The sequence below is a fragment of the Carlito syrichta genome, unplaced genomic scaffold (genome assembly GCF_000164805.1).
Source record: "Carlito syrichta isolate Samal-C Ts95f unplaced genomic scaffold, Tarsius_syrichta-2.0.1 Scaffold301974, whole genome shotgun sequence".
NCBI lineage: Eukaryota > Metazoa > Chordata > Mammalia > Primates > Tarsiidae > Carlito > Carlito syrichta.
In genome coordinates this window covers 618,860-626,504 of record NW_007246070.1, presented here as the reverse complement: position 1 = coordinate 626,504, position 7,645 = coordinate 618,860, and the positions used below count along the sequence as shown (strand labels likewise).

Here is a 7,645-nt window from a genome sequence, read left to right as displayed (position 1 = left end):
CAAAAAAAAAAAAAAAAAAAGGAATTGGAGAGACATCCAAGTGGATATGTTTAGTAGGGAGCTGCATCTTATAAGAAAGAGCTAGGCTTATCATCATAAAGTGGATGAAATTGCTTTGCTTCATCACTCCTGTGAGATTTGGAAAAATGTTATTTCTCACAGAAACCCATCCTGTTTCCTCATACTGGCTTCTAGGGTCTTAGACACCAGATTGCCTCAGTCCACAGGAGGTATGCCTATATTTTTGTCAGTCAATTTTGGTTGAAATTGTCTTAAAGGTGACAATTTGACCTAAAAAGATCCTTAAACCTCTCCTTTTTCTTGAAGCAACAAAATTCACCAGGTAGAATCATTTCATATGGGCAAGCAGTGCCAGGCCATGAATTCTGCTGCCGTTGACTAAAAGTGGCCGATACCAGGTGGGTGATCAGATTGATACAATGTGTGATGATCAAATCAGGGTGATTAGCATATTCATCACTTCAAACATTTATTATTTGTGTTGTGAACATTCAAAATCTGCTCTTCTAGCTATTTTAAAATATATAATACATTGTTGTTAATTACAGCCATGTTATGGTGCCATAGAACACTAGAACTTGTTCCTCCTGGCTAGTTGTCATTTTGTATCTATGAACACACCTGTGGTTCTTGTCTCTCCCACTCTGCCTTCCTAGCCTCTAGCAATCAATATTCCACTCTCTCCTTCTATGAGAGCAACTTCAGACTGATTTTTAAGGTGTTGACCATCTATCTCTACTATCAGGAACCTCAGCCAAGGACTAGTGTCTTTTTCCCCCCCCTTTTACTTCTTTTTTTTTTTTGAGTTGGATTCTCACTCTGTCACCCAGACTGGAGTGCAGTAGCTGCTCCTGGCCACCGCAGCCTTGACCTGCTGGGCTCCGGCGATCCTTCCGCCTCAGCCTTCCAAGTAGCCAGAATTACAGGTGCGCCCCACCACGCCCGGCTAATTTTTTGATTTATTGTAGAGATGAAGTCTAGCTGCCCAGGCGGGTCTCGAACCTGCAGGCTCAGGCAATCCACTCACCTCACCCTCCCAAAGGCGCGGGATTACAGGCTGAGCCACCGAGCCCGGCTACCCCTTTTACTTCTTTATGCTATTACATGTAATCCCGGTAGCTAGATCTGTAGTTCAAGTGCTTTCTCTTAGATGTCACAATGCTTGTGTCACCCTCTTAAGTGATTCTCTATACTGAGGGCTCCATAACTTCCCTCTCCTAACTCCAGTAACAAAGACTAAGGTCTGGATGTAGGCACACCTCCACACTGATGTGAATTCACACTCAGCAAGACCCCAGCAACCATCAGGTTAGTGCACAAGTATGTTCCCGTAAGTACATGCACAACCACTCCAGTCATGCTAAGGCATCCTCCAGTTTCTGAGTCCTGCACCAGAACTGCCTGTTGAAGCTGGGCTCGGTGGCTCGGCCTGTAATCCCACGACTTGGGAGGCTGAGGTGAGTGAATTGCCTGAGCTCGTGGGTTCGATACCCGCCTGGGCAACTTGGTGAGACCTCATCTCTACAATAAATCAAAAAAATCAGCCGGGTGTGGTAGCGCGCTCCTGTAGTTCCAGCCACTTGGAAGGCTGAGGCAGCAGGATTGCTGGAGCCCAGCAGGTCGCGGCTGCGGTGGCCGGGAGTGGTCACTGCATTCCAGTCTGGGTGACAGAGTGAGACTCCAACTCAAAAAAAAAAAAAGAATTGCCTATTGGATAAGACTACCCACTACGGATTCTGAGTTTGAATTGGTTCAAAATGCAGTACAAGAAAATATACTGTACTATAATCACAACAACCAATATTTGTGGGAGGCCTATTGCTTGCTGTACCCTATGCAGGGACACTTTACTTGTATCATTTCTTACACCACATTTTAGTAAGAAGGGCATTATATTTATTATCTTTGTGTTATAGGTGAGAAGAAAGCATCTTAGACAATTTGAGTAAATTGCCAACGCAAATAAAATGGCCCAGCCTGAATTCAAAACCACTTTAATCTCTTTCCAAAATTAATAGTTTTTCTAATTTACTTGTCAGCAATATCTATAATAGGATAAAAGGCAAATCTGGGAAGATACAAAACTTTTTGTTGCTCCAATCTGGGAACTTTGTGATCAATTTCCCCGGCACCAGGGTTGCTTATTTCTTCTTCTTCTTCTTCTTCTTTTTTTTTTTTGATGTGGAGTCTCACTCTGTTGCCTAAACTGGAGAGCTGGCATGATCACAGCTTACCACAGCCTTGACCTCCTGGGCTCAGGTGATCCTTCTTTCTCAGCCTCCTGAATAGCTGGGACTACAGGTGTACACTGCACACTCAGCTATTCTTTTGTAAAGAAGAGGTCTTGCTATGTTGCTCAGGCTGTCTGGTCTTGAACTCCTGGGCTCAAGCGATCCTTCAGCCTTGGCCTCCCAAACTGCTGGGATTATAAGCGTAAGTCACTGCTTATTTATTGTTTAATTCAGCCAATATTTATTGAGTGTCAACTGTGATAACTGAGAAAGATGTGATTTTGCTCTCAAGGAGCTTATTTTCTAATGGGACAAATAGGTAAATGAACAGAAAATATTCTGTGTTGTGTTAGTATCACAATAGCAGTTACAAAAGCTGTACAGGGCCTAGAGGGAGATCCACACTGTCCTCTTCCTCATGTTGGCTGCCTTTCCCAAGAGAGGCAATATTATAGACTCTTCATCTGCGTGCAAGAGATTTCTGAGGTGTGCAGATACAAAAATGCATAGACATACAGCCTCTATGTCTTCAATCTCTCCCAGATACCTCAGCCAACAACTGGTCCTGAATGTCAAGAGACAGCTTCTTCTCCCATTTGTGGTAAAATCCAGAAGGGACACATAACAGAACCTGCCACAGGACATCTAGTAAGTCAGAAATGGTTTCTGGGAGGCTGAGGAGCAGGCCCATGACTCTGCCATCTTAGATGTGCAGGACAAATATTGGACACACAGTTGGAGTTGTATTGGCTGTTCAGGGAAGACTCTCTTGAGTTACAAAAGTAGACCTTATAGGACATCTTCATTAGACCCACTCCCTGGACTGTCAAAGCAACCAACACTTTCCAGCACTCTAGCACTTTCAAAGCAACCATGATCCAGCAAGACGCTGTTCAAAGAATAATGTTAGACTTCGCCATGTTTCCTCCTGCACGTCTCATTTTCCGAAACCATGGCATTTGTTCCTATTTACAACTACACATGAGTGACTGCCCTTCTTGTGTTTCAAGTCTTCTTTTTTGATGTCCTGGAGCTGACGTTTTTGTTTACCTACTAGCCTCTCAGATTAGGTTTGACTGACACCCCGGTGTCTCTGAGAAGATAGTCAGACCCAGATCTTAAGGAATCATTTCGATGCACTAAGGATTTCAGACTTTATCCTGTGGCGAATGGATGGGCCACTGGTCACTTAAGGCTTGTAAGTGATGGAGAGACATGATTGGCTTCTACTGGTGCATAACTGTGGACTCGTGTCTTTTTTTCTTCTTCTTTTTTTTTTTAGATGCTGTGCATAGGTTTTCTGGGAAGTTATTTTAGGAAGAGCTTGTCATTCTGTACATTAGCATTCTGGAGGACAGGGTTGCCCTGAGACAGCGTGGGCGGTCATCTCCTCCTTGCTCAGCCACTGGAGGTCACTGTTGCACCATAGATGTGCTGCAAAGCACCGTGATGCCCTTTCCAAGTTGGTTTCTGCCAAGGGTGAGCCCACTATCTCCTGGGCAGCTTGAACCCTCCCTAGTGCAGACATCTCTCTGCTCCCAACAAGGACTGGTCTGGTGACATGAAAAATGTGGCTGAGGAAGAGCTGTGTCTGAGGCAAGAGGGAAAGAGCCTGAAAGGCCTGGTGCAGTGACAGCTGAGGCAGTCAACAAATACAGGGAATTTCGTGCGGTCTGGATTGTATTATCCTGCGTTTGGTGTGGGAGAGGCTGGATGCCCCTTGGGTCAAGGCGACTCTTCTCCTGCTGCTTTCTGGTTTGAATCTGGTTGAGGTTAGGGAAGGTTATTATTGTCTTCTGGGTCCATAGAGATCAGAGGATACAAAATACATTGGGTATCTCAGACTCCATCCTAGGTGGAGGTCTGAAATTGGAGGAGACCTTCCTAGTCCTGCTAGACTCAGAAAACAGAGCTGCTGGGTAAAGAAGGCAAATGGAAACAGGCCTACTCCTTAAACATGCCCACTCAGCCCCAGAGCCAGGCTTCAACTGGGGCATCCTAGGGAACAGTAGAAAAGAAAAGGAACTGTTATTTCTAGTAAGAAACTCTGGTGCCTGGCATTTTGTATATATATATTTTTCATTCAATTCTCTTGATATATGCATGCAATGGGTATTGTTTTGCTCATTTGTTATTTGAGGAAACTGAGGCATAGAGCTGACATTTGAACCTAAGTCTCCCAAAATACAAAGAGCAAGGACAGTAAAATGACTACTTGTGGGTACCTTCTAAGAACTTACCTGAGCTTGAAAACTTGGCTTGAGTGATACAGGAGAACAGAGATTCTGGCCACATAGCATTGATAACTGGCTTTACATTGACTGAGAGCAGTAATTTGTTTATGGCTTTATGTAAGCCCAAAGCACTCCTACACACATTAGCTAACTTAGCCCTTATAGTAAGTATCTTATTTCCATTTTTGTAGAAGAAGAATCTGAGACTTTGAGGGTTTACTTTGCCTAAGATCACATAGTTAGTTAATGGCAGGATTCAAACTCAAGTCTTCTTACTCCAAATGCAGCATCCTTTGCATGACACCTGGAGGTATATAATTATATCTCCAGGGAAATCTTGGATGATGGAGAAATATCATATCATAGCCTAGTTAATAATAAGATGCATGTGCAATTTTTATAGCCCAACATTTTGTTTTTAGAGATGAGAAAATTTCAGCCCAGAAAGATTATGTTCCTTGCCCAAGTTCATACAGCTGTGGGGTGAATAATGTTATCTTCCTAAATTAGGGTTCCCAGGTTTAGCAAATAAAAATGCAGACTTCCTAGTACTAGAATTACTAGTATTGCATAGGGCTTAATTATACTAAAAAAATACTCACTGTTTATCTGGAATTCAAATTTAACTGGACATCCTTTATTTTATCGGCCAACTCTATCCTAAATCCAAAGAGAGAAAGCTAAGCTACTGTTCTTTTGGACTTATTTGGATTTTGGAAATGCAAATATTTTGAAAACAGCACCTTGAGCACCCTAAAAAAATGGAAGGGTTTTTTAGGCTTTTTATCCTGGCTTAGCCGACAACAGCCTCCCAGAGTTATGCTTGCTCTTCGACATCACCTAATGGATTCATTTTTAAGTACATCCAAAGAAAAAACAATTGCAAAGCAGTTTGAAAATACAAAGGATTTCAGGACAATTATAAAAGAAACCAGCCCAGTTAATCATACCAGCTACTCAAGAGAAACCAAATCATGGAAAGAAATCCCCAAGGAATATGGAGCAGACTATCCTTCCTATGCGCACCTTTAATCAAGATTCAAAAGGAAGACAGTTAGTTCCCTTTGGAAACTATTATGTAATGAAATCCACCCCCCTTTGCACTCCCAGACTAATTACTGGATTTATTCTTCTTACTAAATTTATTTCTAGGTATTTGGACTTTTAAAATTGATATTCTTCATTATTTTACTGAAACAAAGAATAATACATAATAATAATTTGACCTAGGTAGGTACAAGAGTGCTGATTTTAGAACCAGTATTAAGGACTTAAATATTCAGGAAGCTTCACACTTAAATATGTCTGTATTTAAATATAAGGGGAATTTTTTGATCTATTATGTCATACACTATATGTCAATATAGGTATAGGTCTTTTAAAGATAAAGCTGTGTACATATGGTGACCTTCAGTCATTCTGGAAAGAAAAACTTGTTAGCTCTAAAGTCACATAGTAATAAAGTAGACAATAATGCATGTATGATAATAAGAGATCATCTTACACATGTTAGGATGGCTGTAATCAAAAAGGCAAAAGATAGCAAGTGTTGGTGAGGCTGTGGAGAAAAGGCAGCCCTTGTACATTATTGGTGAAAATATAAGCAGGTACTGTTATTATAGAAAACAGCATGGAGTTCCCATTAAAAATTAATAAATAGACCTTTCCAACCTCGGCCCCGGACCCTATAGCCATTGCGATGTTGATGCCCAAGAAGAACTGGATTGCCATTTATTAATTCCTTTTTTTTTTTTTTTAGTTGGAGTCTCACTCTGTCAGCCAGACTGGAGTGCAGTGGTCACTCCTGGCCACTGCAGCCTCGACCTGCTGGGCTCTGGCGATCCTTCCGCCTCAGCCTTCCAAGTAGTTGGAACTACAGGCGCGCGCTACCACAACCGGCTAATTTTTAAAAAATTTATTGTATAGATGAGGTCTCGCCAAGTTGCCCAGGCAGATCTCGAACCTGTGGGCTCAGGCAATCCACTCACCTCAACCTCCCAAAGTGTGGGATTACAGGCTGAGCCACCGAGCCCAGCTTATTAACTCCTTTTTAAGGTGGGAGTGATAGTGGTCAAAAAAGATGTCCATATGTCTAAGTACTCAGAGCTGGCTGACAAGAATGTGCCCAACCTTTATGTCATAAAGGCCATGCAGTTTTTCAAGTCTTGAGGTTACATGAAGGAACAGTTTGTCTGAAAATATTTCTACTGGTACCTTACCCACAAGGGTATTCAGTATCTATGTGATTACCTCTACCTGCCCCCTAAGATTGTGCCAGTCACCTTGCACTGCAGCTATCCAAAGAGTGGCAGAACTCGGCCCAAAGGTCTGGAGGGTGAACAACCTGCAAGACTCACAAGAGGGGAAGCTGACAGAGACACCTACAGACGGAGTACTGTGCCCCCTGTTGCTGACAAGAAAGCCAAGACTGCGGCTGGGTCAGCAACTGAATTCCAGTTTAGAGGCAGATTTGGTCATGGACGTGGTCAGTCACCTCAATAAAATTGGAGGGGATTATTTTGTGTGGAATAAACTTGTAGCCAGAAAAACTTTTTAAAAATTAATAAATAGAACTACGATATGATCCAGCAACCTTCTATCTAGGTATATATCCAAAGGTAATAAAATCAGCATCTGAAAGAGGTATCTGTACTCCCATGTTTGTTTCAGCAAACATAGTAGCCAAGATATAGAATCCCCCTAAATGTCTATCAATGGATGAATCGATAATGAAAATGTGGGGTGTATGTATAAATGTATATGTGTGTATACACATATATCTATACATTCCAATATATATAAAGTCATGCATTACTTAATGCTGAGGATACATTCTGTGAAATGCATTGTTAGGTGATTTTGTGGTGCAAACATCATAGAGTGTACTCAGTCTTAGATGGAATAACTTATTACACACCTAAATGATATGATATAGCCTATACCTAGGCTGTAAATCCGTATAGCATGTGACTTACTGTACTGAACACTTTTTAAAACAATTTTATTGTAAAGATGTGGGGTACATTTCAGGGTTAGGTATATAGACATTGATCATGCAGGTACCCTTGTTGATGAGGTATGCCCCTCCCTCCCCTAGCAGTTTCCCTCAACTGCCAATCCCACCCTGCCTTCCCCTGACAGTTTCCCACCACTGCCAAT

General features: G+C 42.0%; 1 pseudogene across 1 annotated transcript; it reads left to right on the top strand.

Moving 5' to 3' along the window:
• The first annotated feature begins 6,185 nt into the window (after positions 1-6,185).
• Positions 6,186-7,038, top strand: LOC110595444 (annotated as a pseudogene). Its single transcript, XR_002481845.1, has 2 exons — positions 6,186-6,217; positions 6,523-7,038. The product of XR_002481845.1 is annotated as a 40S ribosomal protein S10-like (transcript).
• Positions 7,039-7,645: the final 607 nt, after the last annotated feature.